This window comes from Aquarana catesbeiana, linkage group LG13 (assembly GCF_042186555.1).
Source record: "Aquarana catesbeiana isolate 2022-GZ linkage group LG13, ASM4218655v1, whole genome shotgun sequence".
NCBI lineage: Eukaryota > Metazoa > Chordata > Amphibia > Anura > Ranidae > Aquarana > Aquarana catesbeiana.
This window is the reverse complement of record NC_133336.1, coordinates 43744582-43761058: the sequence shown is the minus strand read 5'-3', so window position 1 is coordinate 43761058 and position 16477 is coordinate 43744582. Positions and strand designations below refer to the sequence as shown.

Here is a 16477-nt window from a genome sequence, read left to right as displayed (position 1 = left end):
TAAATTAATACTATTATTATTATTATACAGGATTTATATAGCGCTAACAGTTTACGTAGCACTTTACAACTTGAGGGTAGACAGTACAAATACAATACACTTTAATACAGTAGGAATCAGAGGGCCCCGCTCCTTAGAGCTTACAATCTAATATGAATTCATTTTCGGATACTATCAGCACCTTTTTGGCTGATAGGCTGCTTTCACAATGAGCAGTTTATGTAGCGCTTTAAAAAAAAGGCGCAACAAAGATAGAAACAAGAAAAATGCATCCCTTTAAAAACTATCTATGTCTTCACACTGGTCTGGTCTGCTTCAGTTACCACATTTTTGGTGCATATTTGGCCAGTTTAAAAAAAAAAAAACACATCCCCCCCATTGAAATGTATTGAAAATGCGCCAAAAACGCTTAATAAATGCATCCATGTTGCGTTTTTGATGTGGCTTTAGAGTCACACTACCTATGAAAAACACACTGTAAACGCAACAAAATTGCTGTAAAAATTGCGACAAAATTTGCATGCGTTTTTTATTGCGCCCATTATCTGCACTTTTTTTTCTGTCGACGGAATGTCGATAACTCTATTTTCGACCAATAATTTTCGCCGGCCGCTATATCGGTGCATCCCTATTAATATGTTAACAGGTGTTTGCCACGGTAAATGCCCGTTAACCCTATCCACTTCAATTTTTTAAATAAAAAAAAACGCATTGAGAATGTGCATGAATGCACGTCAAGAGTCAAAAGAAACACACATTGATGCAAGACAGCACTACAAAAAAAAAAAGTATCTCTCCCCACACTTAGAGATCTATATAGGCCCTTTAAAAACCCTCCTTCTTTTAAATGACTCCAGTCGCTTGAAATGGTTATGCAGCGATGCGTCTATATATCTCAGTTTCCGGTATTCTGCGGGTGGGGCTTGATTGTGAAAGCGCAGCTGAGGCCGCTGTGAGGTGCACTGTGCATGCCCGCCGTCATGTGGTTCCAGCGGCTGATTCATTCTGTACACTTCTTGCTTCCGTTCTTTACGCAGATTTGCAGATTTTTTTTTTTTTTTTTAAAGGAACAATAAGTTGGGTTACATTAAACCGTTTTCAATAAAATTCATAGTACCAAGTCGGAATGAATGTTATGTGACCACAATCAATTAATATCTGCTTACCTAAATTCTCACTTCATTGTTTAATTTGCTGAATAATGGCTTTTTTTTATTTTTTATTTATTTTTTTTTTTTACGTGTTATATATAAAATAAAAATTTTGGAGCCAAACCTGCTTTCGCTTGCAACGCCGTTCCAGGAGACTTTCCTTTGTCGAGATTTTGTTGGCAAGAACTGCAACTAAACTTTTAAGGCAATTATAGGTTAATCCCAGAAATAGTAGCACAAACTCGCTGTGTCAGCTGCAGCAAAACACTTTCCTTTTTTTATTTTTTTTTTATTAACGGCATAACAATCGCAGTCTTTGCTGTTTTTTTTTTTTTTTTTTAGTTTCTTTTTTTTTTTTTGCTACGTTTGAAACAATACATTTTCTTTTTTAGCTCATTTTAAATAAAATGGAAAGATTAAAGAATAAAAACATAGACAGCTCAGATGTAAAGAGTAATTTAATGTGGCAGAAGCATTAATTATTTTAGCTTAATTGAATCCTTAGGACTGCAGTGGTTGCAATTTTATGGACAAGGCCTGTTTGTTATTTTCTCCCCCTTGTGTAGAGGAGGACGGAGACGAGAAAGAGAGATAGTGTAATGACTTCATCTGTCAGTTTGGGTGTGAGGGAAAACCGTTCTGCAATCTGTGTGTATGTGAATAAATTCACATAGGATTCACTTGTGATGGCTTACAGTCCAAAATGCGCTGACCTTGTGCACAGTGTAGTAACCCTTTAGAAACTCAATTACAAAGAATCTTTTGTTTAATTCAGCTCAAGTCCTACAGTTCCATTTCTTTAGAAAGCAGCCACAGCTTGAGTAGAAAAGCCTGTCTCCTGCCAGCATGCAAGCACACAAACAGCATGCAGAAGAAAGTAATTGCGCACAACCCCAGCATGCTGCAGAAAAAAAAAACTCTTCCTGCTACTTGTGTGGAAGCAGTGGTCTCTCTGTAGACATGCCCCTTGCTGTGTCAAAGCCGAAGCTCCACAGGGTGCATGAGCATTGCTGATTGCAAAACTAAAGATCTGATTCAGTAGGGGGGGTGTCAGACCTCTTTACAGAGACCATTGCTTCTCTGCAAGAGTTTTTCTATGCAGCATGCTGCAGCTGTGTGCAATCACTGGCTACTGCATACTATTGTAAGCTCCACAAGCAGGGCCCTCCTGTCAATTCTGTATTGAACTGTATTATAATTGTACTGTCCCCCTCTACATTGTAAAGTGTTGCGCATATTGTTGACGCTATATAAATCCTATATATAGTAATACTATTTGTGTACCTAAAACCATAAGGGTAGAGGGTACTTTTTAGTCTTTCAGTACAATCAGCGAAGCTCATGCACCTTGCTGATTGGAGAGCTCTAGCTCTGACTCCATAGGGGGGGGGGTGCCAAACCTCTGCAGAGAGACTTCTGCTTCCACACAAAGAGAAAGGTTCCTTTTCTGCAGCATGCTCCATTTTGGTGCAATTACTCACTTCTGCATGCTAGTTTTCAGTGGCGGCTGATGCTAGACTTTGGAGGGGGGGTAGGAAACAACCTCCCCCGATCTGCACTCACCCCTCCACTCCATGGTCCCCCCACATTCACCCCTCCACTCCACGGTCCCCCCACACTCACCCCTCCACTCCACAGTCCCCCTAATCACACTCAGCCCTCCACTCCACGGTCCCCCCACACTTAGCTCTTCATGGTCCCTCCGCATTCAGCCCTTCACGGCCCCCCCACACTCAGCCCTTCACGGTCCCCCCTGCACTCAGCCCTCCGCTCCACGGTCCCCCCACACTCACCCCTCCACTCCACGGTCCCCCCACACTCAGCCCTCCACTCCACGGTCCCCCCACACTCAGCCCTCCACTCCATGGTCCCTCCACACTCAGCCCTCCACTCCACGGTCCCCCCACACTTAGCTCTTCATGGTCCCCCCGCATTCAGCCCTTCACGGTCCCCCCTGCACTCAGCCCTCCACTCCAAGGTCCACCCACACTCAGCCTTTCAGGGTTCCCCAGCACACAGCCCTGAACTCCACAGTCCCCCCGCACTCAGCCCTTCGGGGTTCCTCCGCACTCAGCCCTCCACTCCATAGTCCCCTCCCACACTCAGCCCTCTACTCCACGGTCCCCCCGCACTCAGCCTCCACGGTCCATCCGCACCCAGCCCTCCACTCCACGGTCGCCCCACACTCAGCCCTTCAGGGTTCCCCCGCACTCAGCCCTCCACTCCACGTCCCCCCGTACTCAGCCCTTCACTCCACAATCACTAGTGATTTTAGGAACGTGACTGAGAAAATCAGTTACGTAGCTGCAGCCCCATATCTTCTCTGTTACTAATTGATCACCACACTTATTGTAGCTAAGGCCTTAAAAATTGGCAGTTTTGTTTTCTATTACTGACTGCTAGCTCTTGATTTCCTAAGCAGTTCCTTGTACAGAGCAACTGCTGTATATCTGCCCACTTTTCCTATATAGGATCAGTTCACAACAGGAAAAGGATCCGTATTTTCAAAAAAGTTATTCTTTGCCCGCTTGTTTCAATATAGACTCAATTCACAAAGATAACACACAAGGATAAGAATCCATTTTTGAAATGAATGACAGTTATTTTCAGCCAAGATTGGATAATTACCATCACTTGTAAAAATGTAAAACCCTTAACCTTTTGTTAAAAGCTCTTTGAATCTAGCCAATGTGCTGTGAAGAGGAGATTCATCTAATCCAGGTGCTCTGGTGCCTAAGAAAGTACTGCAGTCACCTTGTTAGGGTCAGTACTGGATGATAGAAACCTTCTATCTGATGACTGTTGGGGTTAGCTAGTTTCATCTTCCTGTAAAGTCGGGTTTAATCACTCAACCAAAACCCACTCCATACTCCCTTTTCAGTTCCAAATAAATGTGAAGCGTGAATGATACATCGTTATTAGTGAATGCTCCTTCTTTCCTTCGCATGTCTTGGTAGTGCTGACTAAGATGTCCATTCCTGCTACAGGTTAGTACAGGTGCCCGGAAAGTGAGTGCGTCATGAGTTGTCTGAAGCAGCGGATGGATTGAGAAAATCTGGAATTTTGGAGTCACTGTCCAAGATTGAGAAATGTGTCCTTTTATTGGAAAGGTGGAGGCTTGCTTAGACATGCTTAACCCTCTGTGGGGAGCATCCATCCTGTTAGACCCAAGTCAGCTTTTTGGAAAGCAAGATTGCAGGCATAATGAGATGTATGTTGACTAATATGTGTTATATTCTGTTCAATCTTTACACAATCTCCTTTAGATCTACCAGTCGCAATTTAGGGCAAGGGGCTACCTAAAAAATTCACTAAATTTATACCCAATCAGGTAGGCCCTTGGTTTGCATGGTTGTTGGTTAGTCTGATGGTGATAGTGGCATTAGATAGTAATGTGTACGGTCAGCTTTAGGATTTTTTTTAGAACAGTGTTTGCCAATTTTGGTTTTTAAGGACATTTGTGGTCTTGTTGTATAAGACTCGATAAAAGTAAGCGATGCTCCCAATTTCGAGCACTTGCTGCATAGGGAGGTTTTCAAACACCTACCAGCAGTTCTTGTACCTTCTCCCTCCTTTGGAAAATAATGACTGATCCAAAATACTGTTTGTGTACCACTGTTACCCACCTCTAGAATGAATGGTGTATGGATTGATGGATATTGCCCCACATGGCATTCTTAAGGAGATATCTGCTCATCTTTGGCCAACCTAGACCAGTACAGTGAGTATGTGTAGAAAAGATGGCTCTTGAGAGACAGGCTTGGAAAACACTGAACTAGTGACATTGGTGCTATTTATGAACATCTTATCTGTTGAGAACTATATCTTACAAGGTTGATGTATTGATTTCCCATAGTTATATAGCAGCAATATATCATGCAGCCATTTTAAGTGCACATTAAACCATTCTCATCAGTCCCCGAGGAGCACACAACATTCCTACATTTTTTAGTGCCAATATGTTTGGGAATTTGTCAAACCCACCGGTACTTCAGTATTAGTACTTTTTTGGGAGGAACCCCAAGGTGCTCATGTAAGCTCCTTGCTGGCATTAAACCTGTGACCTAAGCCTGCTAACCATTGTGCTTGCCATTCTTATTAGTACCTGAGAAGCTCACAATCTAATGTCCTTTCAACATTCCTACAAATTCCAGGACCATTATGTTTTGGAGTTTGTCAAGCCCGCCGGAACTTCAGTAGAAGTACTTTTTTTGGGAGGAGCACCAAGGTGCAAATGCAAGCTCCTTGCTGAGAATCAAACCTGTGACCGAGACTGCAAGGCAAGCCTGCTGACCACTGTGCTTGCCATTCTCATCAGTACCCGAGGAGCTCACAATCTAATATTCTTTCTACATTCCAACATGTTCTAGGGCCAATATATTTGAGAGTTTGTTAAACCCACCGGTACTTTAGTATTAGTACCCCAAGCTGCTCATGCAAGCTCCTTGCTCAGAATCAAACCTGTGACCCAAACCTGCTAACCACTGTGCTTGCTATTCTCATCAGTACCCGAGGGGCTCACAATCTAATGTCCTTTACGCATTCCTACATTTTCTTGTGAAAATATGTTTGGGAGTTTTTCCAAATTCACTGGTAACTCAGTATTGGTACTTTTTTAAGAGGAACCCCAAGGTGCTCCTGCAAGCTCCTTCCCGGGAATCAAGCCTGTGACCCAAACTTGCTAACCACTGTGCTTGTTATTTTCATCAGTACCAGAGGAGCTCACAATCAAATGTTCTTTCAGCATTTTCTAGTGCCAATATGTTTGGGGAATTTGTCAAACCCACTGGTAACTGAGTATTGGTACTTTTTTGGGAGGAACCACAAAGTGCTCATGCAAACTCCTTGCTGAGAATCAAACCTGTGACCCAGGCTGCAAGGCAAGCCTGCTAATCACTGTGCTTGCTGAGGAGCTATAAAAGCTATGCATTGCAGTAATGTACAATGCACGGTAACCTGTAAAACTAAGCAAGTTATTATTATTATACAGGATTTATATTAGTATATCTTCAACAGTTGTAATGCCATTTGTTTTTTAATGGCACCTAAATACACCTAGCCAGCACACAACAGAGCATGTGCGTTTTGGCGTGCCACAATGCACAGATTTAAACTATTTGTGCATTGCAGTGCGTTGGGAAAAATGGCCCAGGCTTGTTAATAACTGTGCTGTGTTTTGTTTGTAGCCCATGTAAATGTAGCATTAAGTGCATGAGTTGCTGCATACAGTAATGCACTGCAACAGTCTGAATGCTGCCCTAAAGTATTAGATCTCCTTCTCACAGCTAATTTTTGCTGAATCTGTAAAGTACCTCTTTAATATGATATGTTTACTAAACAAGGGAATCCAGACAGTTATCGCATATACTGTAGATCTGAAGATGGCACAGGACTTTCCCAGCGTTCTTGTTATACTTGCTATACATCGCATTCCGTGTGATAATGGAAACGACAGAAAGATTTTTGAACGTGATTTGAATAGGGTAATACTCCTTATCTACATCTAGATTACTCTGTGTCTTACCAGCTTACAGCCTCATCATACAGCAATGAACTGAGTGGGTATTTGCAGGCTGAGACTGTCAGATTAATAAAAGACTGCAAGCTTATTTTGCGCACTTAAGTTTTTTTTTTTTTTAACTCATTTAAGGTAAAGTTATTTCCCCTTTTTTCTGATACTGCAGAAGAATCAAATCAACTTTTTTAGAAAGTATTATAGCCTTCTTTATTCTGTTCTGTCTGTGCAGGCTTTTGAGATATCCATTTCACCCAATGAGTATTATAGAGAATTTTCCCAACAACGAGGGGAGATATGTAGATGTGGCTTCCTATAATTGCTTGCATGGTGTCTACTCAGACACTTCCATGGGCCTGCAGTTGCAGTGAGCACAGATGGACCAAGGGCACAGGTGATACTTTAACAGGCTGTACAAGTACAGAGGCAAAAAACAGCTAATAAATGCTATTTGCAGGATTGAATAACTTGCTGTCCTTCCATGTGGCATCAGTTATCAAATTTGGAGTGGGCTTTAAATCAGTTTAAATAAATGGAACCCGAGATATTCGAAATGTGCAGGCGCCGTAGCATAATAGAATATTTTTTGGGAATTTGGGGAATTTGTTATTTTTAGGTGAATGGAATATACCTTTACACCACAAGGGATTGTTCCCAGAGCCTTTCCTATTAAATACAGCATATGTCATGAAAGCGTCACAAGCATTTGTAGCTAAAAAGGAAGTAGAAGAAGAATTTAATGGAGTGCCTTTGCAGGGAGAGGAAATAAGGACAACAAAGGAAGGTAACGTTGGAGAGTGAGGTAGTACAGCTGAGAAAACTGTTGGAGGGAGAACTAGTGTGGAGAGCAAGAGAGGACAACAGAGAAATGTTGAAGAGTAAGATAGGACAGCAAAGGAATCTACAGTATGAGAGGATAATAGGACTGTGGAGAGAACTATTGTTGGAGTGCACAGAAGGACAGGGACAGCACTGTTGGAGAGCAGAGTAGAACAGCAAAAGGAATTGTTCTAGATTAGAGCAAAAGAAGTGCTGGAGAGCAAAATAGGACAGCAGAGATAACTGTTAGAGCAGAGTATGATGGTAGAGAAAATGGTTGGAGGGTAGGGCAGTAGAAAGAACTATTGAAGAGCAGAGTAGGACAGCAGGAAGAACTATTAACACCAGAGCAAGACAGTAGAGAAAACTGTTGGAGAGCAGAGGACAGCAAAGAGAACTGCTGGAGGGCAGAGTAGGACAGTTAAGAAAATGGTTGGGGAGCAGAATGGGACTGTAAAGAGAACTGGTGGAGAACAGAGAGGGACAGGAGAGAAAACATCTGGAGAGCAGAGTAGGTCATTGGAGAAAACTGGCAGCAGACAGGACAGTGGAGAGAACTGCTGGAGAGAAAAAGAGTAGAGAAAATGGTTGAAGAGCAGAGTAGGACAACTGGGAGAATTGTTAAAGAGCAGAGCAGGACAACAGAGCAAACTGTTGAAGAGCAGAGTATGACAATATAGAGAACTGTTAAAGAGCAGAGCAGGACAGTAGAGAGAACTGTTGGACAGCAGAGTAGGACGTTACTGTTGAAGAGCAGAGTGTGAATATATAGAGATCTGTTGAAGAGCAGAGCGGGACAACATAAAGAGCTGTCGAAGAACAGAGCAGGACAACAGAAAGAACTGTTGAAGAGCATAGTAGGACAGTATAGAGAACTGTTGAAGAGCATAGTAGGACAGTATAGAGAACTGTTGAAGAGCATAGTAGGACAGTATAGAGAACTGTTGAAGAGCATAGTAGGACAGTATAGAGAACTGTTGAAGAGCATAGTAGGACAGTATAGAGAACTGTTGAAGAGCATAGTAGGACAGTATAGAGAACTGTTGAAGAGCATAGTAGGACAACAGAGCAAACTGTTGAAGAGCAGAGTATGACAATATAGAGAACTGTTAAAGAGCAGAGCAGGACAGTAGAGAGAACTGTTGGAAAGCAGAGTAGGACGTTACTGTTGAAGAGCAGAGTGTGAAAATATAGAGATCTGTTGGAGAGCAGAGCGAAACAACATAAAGAACTGTTGAAGAACAGAGCAGGACAGTAGAGAGAACTGTTGAAGAGCATAGTAGGACAATAGAGCCAAATGTTGAAGAGTTGGATAACAGAGAGAACTGTTGAAAAGCAGAGTAGGACAACAAAGAGAACTGTTGGAGAGCAAAGTAGGACAGCATAGAAAACTGTCGGAAAACAAAGCAAGACAGTAGAGAGAACTGTTGAAGAGCAGAATAGGACAGCAGGAAGAACTATTAGTAAGCAGGGCAGCATAAGGTGAGGCAGCAGCACAAAGTGCAAAATTAGAGTGGCCAAAATCTAGAATATCCATTAATTCTTGACAGACAGAACAATTATTGGGTCTACTTCAACTGTGTATTTTGGAATTCTTTAATGTGTTCACTCTCCTATAAGTTAGTGTCAGTTTTTACAGGATTGTCTTTTTCAGACCCCCGAGGACTTTAAATACCGATGACCGTGCCACTCAGTAGCCATGATGGAAAATCGCAGCAGTCATAATCCTCTGTGATCTCAGTATGACTGACGTAGGACCAGTGAAATGATCCGTCCTCCGATTGTCTTGTCTTAGGACACTGACGCGGGGATGCACAGCTTATTCTGGGAACAGGAGATAAACACCGCCACTGGCACATAATAACCATCTGATTCATTTTTAATTATTTTGTTACAAATGGAGATTAGCGAAAGCTGTGTGTGGACGCGATTGATTGTTGAATGGAAGGGCCAAGATTATCCTTTTTTTTAAGTCATGACAGCTAATTATTAGAGCTGTCTTTAGCTCTAATGTGGCCCCTTTCTAGCTGCCTTCCATGATGGGCATTAGACTTGCCTGTAACAAGGCAGGTCTCTGACACTCATCATATCTGCTTAGGGTTTTAATAGACAAAATTCGAGTCATTTCCTTGGTTCAAAGAAGCTTACCATTTGGCTGCTGTGCGTGTCAAGCAGGATTCTGTGAAGCTTGGCATGTGTTAGGCTTTGCACGGGCATCCGCAGAAGGAGGCCTGCGGTGACACCTGATGTCACCGCCACTAAAGGGAAGTGTAATTACAGGAAGGGCAAATCACCAACACATAGGCACACAGGGAAAAAAAATACAAAAAATGGCCAATTAAAAAAGAAAGAGCAAGCAGTCAAAATGACATGGACCTTTAACAGGATGCCAGAGCCTAAAAGACAAATAAAAAAGAGCTTTCTTGGACCCTAATTTTCAGGGCAACGTGACATTTTTCAGAGAAAAAAACATAGCTAAGGAAAACTTATCTGGGGAAACAAATCTATTATATTGGTGAGTTGAATTTAAATTTTGAGTGTGGTCCCTGGTTCGAATCCAGGTTTCGGCACCAAAAAAGTTGAGTGTGGCCTGAGCATCAAGAACTGTAAATTTAAATTTTTCCAATGTGAGATTATAAAAGTTCATGTAGGGTATCGTGCACTAAAACGATCTGTATTGCTGACAGCCAACCTAGTCTTAGCCTTTAAATTTTTTTTAATGCAGTTTAAAAAACTAAAAAGAAAAAAATTCTTGATTGACCACTGTTGGCAAGTTTAGGACTGTATCCTTTCTGATAGACTTAATTTGTCAACCTGAGCTGTCTTTGAAGCCCGTCCACTTCCCCTTTTCCTTCTGCCCAAGTCCAGTCAAAACATAAATGCATGCAACATGTTGCAGGCTCTAATTCTGGGGTATCACTTCTGTTAGGAAGAGCTTTAAACAGGAAGCTGGTGGAGGAAGTTGTGTACGTGACCCTTGAAATAAAGAGTTGTCAGGTAGGAGAGGAGTGGAAAAGCTGAACATCAGCTCATTTCCCTAATTTCTGACCAAGTGCACGGTCAACTGTAAAGAGATAGGTAGTCAAGAAACTTGACTTTAGTAGAAGTGTAACAGAAACATACCCAAACCTATGGCTCCTCTCCAGACTTGCTCCTTATAATCCACACAAATGACCCAGGTGCTGTCTACCACAGCCTGTCTCCACTCTCAGTCAATAATAAATATAGGCCACACTCCAAAATTAGCTCTTGTTTCTATTTAGTTTGTCAAAAGATGAAAACTGCCTACATTAATGTCTCCACCCAAAACCATCTTGACGCGTTTCACCACTGCTGGCTTGTTTACAAGGATAGTGGTGAAACACGTGAAGGAAGGTGGTTTCAGGTGGAGACATTAATGTAAGCAGTTTCATATTTGAAGAATCAAATAGAAAGAAGAGCTGATTTTTTGTAGTGCGTCTTATATTCATTTTTGATTTGTAGAAGCGTATTCAAAATTTTTGACTAAAGTTTGAAGAATAAGGTGTTTAAAAAGGGGTGGGCACTCTTTAAATATGAAAACTGAACTCAATGCAAACAACTTGACACTTGAGAGGGGATATGATTTCAATATACAAATACCATACGGTGAACCCACAATAGGGATAAAACTTTTTTGCAGAAAGGAGTTTAACAAGACTCGTGGCCACTCATTAAAATTAGTAGAACAGAGATTTAACCTTAAACTACGGAGAGGGTTCTTTACTGTCTGAGCGGCAAGAATGTGGAATTCCCTTCCACAGGCGGTGGTCTGAGCAGGGAGCATCGATAGTTTCAAGAAAGATAGATAAGCACCTGAACGATCGCAACATACAGGGATATACAATGTAATACTGACATATAATCACACACATAGGTTGGACTTGATGGACTTGTGTCTTTTTTTCGACCTCACCTACTATGTAACTAAATGCAAGGAAATACAGTATCTCACAAAAGTGAGTACACCCCTCACAATTTTTGTAAATATTTTATTCTATCTTTTCATGTGACAACACTGAAGAAATGACACTTTGCTACAATGTAAAGTAGTGAGTGTACAGCTTGTATAACTGTGTAAATTTTCTGTCCCCTCAAAATAACTCAACACACAGCCATTAATGTCTAAACCACTGGCAACAAAAGTGAGTAGTGATGAGCTCATCTCTCTGTCACTCTTCTCTCACCTCCTATCGAGATCCTCCTTGTTAGTGCATCAGCACAGCTAACTGGCTCATTGTGCTGCTTGTTTCTCTTCTAGCTCGAGCTTTGCTGTGGAGACTGGCAAAATAATAATAAATACATAAATAAATGTAAGTCTTTTATATCTGTCTAAAGTTCAGATTTGAAATATTTTCAGTGAGCTCCTCTCTGCCATCTGTCTCTAAAAGTCCAGTAGCTTTCCTTTGTAGGCTTGTTTTCCACGCCAAGCTGGAGGCCTGTCATTTATGGTATATTTAGAGATAGGTATGCAGCAGTGAATCAAGGTGTGTCGGCAGTGGACTGTCACACTTTTTTTACAGTTCAGTACAGATTAGATAAGACCCCCCCCCTCCTTTCCCTCCCTCCGGGGTCATCGGTGTTCTTCACAAGGAAATAACACTGAATAGTCACTGGTCACTGTTCATCCACAGTCATCAGGAAACAGCTCACAAAATAAGTCAAGTTTATACGCACAACTGCTCATGCTGGTATTTTTGTAGCCGGGTAATATAGTTATCGTCCAGAGCTCAAGGACAACACTAAAGTTCCTTTTACTTATTTTCTATTTTTTTTTTTTTTCTAAGTCAGATAAAACCTCAGGTGTGATATGTTAACTCTTTACTCTGACGTACAAAAGGGACGGAGAGCAAAGAGCAGGGGTGTCATGCAAAGTGCCATAACCCCGGGGCGGCTGGAGTTTTAGATCAGTGAAAGATTGATTCTGATTGGTTGCTTTTGCAAGGTGCACATCATTGGTTTTTACAGAAGGGCATAAAAGGGATGTCATGGTGGAATCCACTCATTCACGGCACTATAATACCAAAAGTGAACAGATAAAAAAAAAAAGAAACATTTTTTGTTGGCTTTTATACATTTAAAGGTATGAATAAACTCAAAATAAGTCAACGTGTAACCTGAGGCTGTAGGATTCTCCTTCTTCTCTCATAGTATTGGTCAGCCCTCTGTCTCCTTTCACTTTTACAAATTACTATTGGTCAAATTTCAAAACCCTGCCCCTTTGCCCACTTTACTGTAACTCTGTATTATTCCCTGGAGGGGGGGGGGGAGTGGCAGCAGATGATTGGTAGATTACCAAAGGCTAGGTACTAATCTCCGAACACAATATTTACCCCCAGTAATTCACTTAGGCTGAGTTAACATCTGCGCAAATTGGATGCGGGTTTCCCTGCTTTCGCATGACAGGCGAGTCGCGAGTGTGCTCAGCTCGCAATGGAGCCGGTTCACACAGGTCCAGGCGGCGGCGGCCTGCATTCCAAAAGGCTCCTGTGTGTCTTTGGGTCTGTTTCAGGTGCGAATTCAGGCAAAAATTCGGACCTGAGTCGCACTTGAACCGGTGAACAGGGACACACCAGACCCCATGGTGGGAGCAACAGCCAAACATATGTGAACCTGGCTTAAGAGGGGAAATTATAGGCTGTTTGGGCAACTTTTATCTACTCCATTGCTATGTCTTAAAGTGGAACAATAGTCAGAAAATTAAGTCCTGCTAGATTACTTCAGGCTGGCCCCTTTAGAAGGTAAAGCTATGTAAAATTATAAAAATAAGTTCCTATACTGCTTAAAATACAGTAATACACGGTCTCATCCTGCTTTGCACATGCTCAGTTACTCTCTATTTTTTCGGCACTGCTGAAAATGTAGAGATCTGCTAACAGCCTAAAGATTTACTGCTGCTTAGGGGCTCTGGGCTTCAGCAAAATGGCAGCCTCCAGCAAGAAGAAACAGGAGCAATGCTGGAGGCAATTTACAGCACATGCTCATTTTGATATGTTCCTTGCTAAACAATATTAATTTTTTTATCAAGTTATCATGGGTAAAGTTTTGCTTTAACTTACCCCATTAGTGGTATCATACAAGCTTAGGTAACCCACAGGTTAAGAAAAGTTATCAGTGTATGGTCGATGCTAACTGAATTGGGGATCCACTTACCAAAAGGTCCATTTTTGTTTGAAATATTTTTCTTATAGATGCTTACTGAAATTGGATGAGTAGTATTGGCACACTTCCTATATTTTACCATCTTCTAGCTGAGGTTTGGGTTCCTGGGTTCCTTCCTTGAGATACCCAGTCTTTCAAACAGCTGCACATGTGCAGTTAATAGCCATATATATGTAGACTTCAGAATGATATCAGGAATAACCCTGTAAAACCTACCTACAATTCTTGGGATTGACTCCAACAGACTATAACAGTCCTGGCCATAAATATGAGACTAGTCTAACTTTTGGCCAATTTCTCCATTTGCTTGAAAGGTCATTCCATAAACAGTTTTCTCTAGAAAAAAAATAATCAAGCATTCATGAAATATGCCACAATGTCAGTTTGTATTGAAATATGTCTAGGTGGAGGAGATGTTCATGTATTTTGTATGATTATTCCTTTGTGGCAGCTCAGCAAAAATATTGTGGTGGACATTGGATGAGTAGCATAGCCATACCAGGCGTTGGATGAGTACCATCTGCACATTCAAAACTACCACAGTATCAATCCAAAGGCAATTTTAATTCATTTTCACATTTTGTTTTAAACATTTGTTCCCTAAAAACTGGGAGATGATAAAAAGCACATAGTGTATGGCTTATATTAAGGTATCCTCTGGCTAGAACAGTGGTCTCCAGACTGTAGCCTTTTAGCTTGGATGCAGCTCGCTGCTTGCCTTTTACCGAATCTTGGGGCACTCTACCTTCCACTGTTCCTCCCTCTGACACCAGTGATGAGACACCATTCCTTCCACTGACACCCAATAGTGGGGCACTATTTCTACAGAAACAATGTGGCACTATTGCTTACACTGGCTCAAACGATGGAGCACTATTCTTCCCACTAACCCCAATGATGGGGCACTATTCTTCCCACTAACCCCAATGATGGGGCACTATTCTCCCCACTAAGCCCAATGATGGGGCACTATTCTTCCCACTAACCCCAATGATGGGGCACTATTCTTCCCACTAACCCCAATGATAGGGCACTATTCTTCCCACTAACCCCAATAGTGGTGCACTATTCTCCCCACTAACCCCAATGATGGGGCACTATACTTCCCACTAACCCCAATGATGGGGCACTATTCTTCCCACTAACCCCAATGATAGGGCAATATTCTTCCCACTAACCCCAATGATGGGGCACTATTCCTTCCACTGACACCAACAATAGGGCACTATTCATTCCACTGACACCAGTGGGGCACTATTCCTCCCACTAATACCAATGATGGGGAATTATTCCTCCTCCTGCGGACCACTGGTGCTATATAATTTTCTTTACTCCCATAGACCACCAAGCCTGAGGCATTGTCTACTACCACTGACACTGGGGCATTTTCTAACCCAACTGGCCACAGTCTGGCTCTCCTGAAGTCTAAAGGTTAGTAAACCGGCCCTTTGCTTAGAAGGTTCTGCTTGAAACTCAAGTAGATAGAAGGCCAAGGTGGCTGATTTATCCCTACGGCATCTACCAATAACTGCAATAATAACCTAACATGGACTGATCCTTTAAATGTTCCTGTTGTACATCTGAAGTAGACAAAAGTGCTCCTTGATGTTTTTATATGGATGTAAACTGGTGAACGTGGTGCAATCCAGGCCTTAAGGAACGTGGTGCAATCCAGGCCTTAAGGAACGTGGTGCAATCCAAGCCTTAAGGAACGTGGTGCAATCCAGGCCTTAAGGAACGTGGTGCAATCCAGGCCTTAAGGAACGTGGTGCAATCCAAGCCTTAAGGAACGTGGTGCAATCCAGGCCTTAAGGAACGTGGTGCAATCCAGGCCTTAAGGAACGTGGTGCAATCCAGGCCTTAAGGAACGTGGTGCAATCCAGGCCTTAAGGAACGTGGTGCAATCCAGGCCTTAAGGTTCACGGCATTAATATTACTGTAGAACTCAAAAACCTCATAGGCCTTACATACCTCTGACCATAATGTAAACAATAAATTCTTGACAGAATTGAAAAAATCTATTTTTACAATAACAAAGTACATTTTTTGCATAGCTGGTAAAGATTATTTTGAAGGGGGGCTGGACATAGATAATGCAGATAATATGCAGGTGTTTTTTTTATCAGTAATAACATGTCATGTTCAAGATTCTTGCTCTGTGCTGACCCTGGTTTTCATCACCCCGTCTTGTTCTTGTATGGGAAGGTTCTTCTACAATAAACATTTTTTTTCCTTTTTTTTTTAATAAAACAATTACTTTTTGATGATTCAGAACCATTTCTTGCAGAATTATTACTATTATAAATTTTGGCAAATAGCCAAGCCAAATTTGACTTTTTGCTAGACGCTGAAAGAGAGGCAAATTTTTAGGCTGTAAAGGAGATAAGCTTGGCCAATTTCTGGCAGAAGTTTTCTCATTGTGATACCCCATCTGCACCCAACTAACAGTTTTTGATGAAAGATGAAGGTACATTTTTTTTTTTTTTTTTTAATGAAGATTTTTATGGATTACCTGAGCTTGGTCTCTATCCATAGCCAGCTCACTGCTTAATGAATTGGTTCTTAACCAGGGGTATCTATACTCTGGGGGTAGGGGAATCAGAGGATGGGGATATGGAATTGGATGTCTGAAATAATTGAAACCGCATTCTCCGCCTTATTAAACCTGAAATCATAGCAGAGAAGTCGATTTGTTATGTCAGATAATATGTTAGTAACTTTGCCAGTTACTGGACCTCCATTCTATGTTTTAATTGGACAAAAACAGCAAAAATAATCCTAGTTTTACCTTGCTGTGTGCATTTCTGATTTG

At 41.7% G+C, this 16477-nt stretch overlaps 1 protein-coding gene across 5 annotated transcripts in view; it reads left to right on the top strand.

The window, feature by feature from the left end:
* BCL11B (BCL11 transcription factor B) overlaps window positions 1-16477 on the top strand; it is a 141123-nt gene that overhangs the window by 20715 nt on the left and 103931 nt on the right. The gene's annotated exons all lie outside the window — the stretch shown is intronic.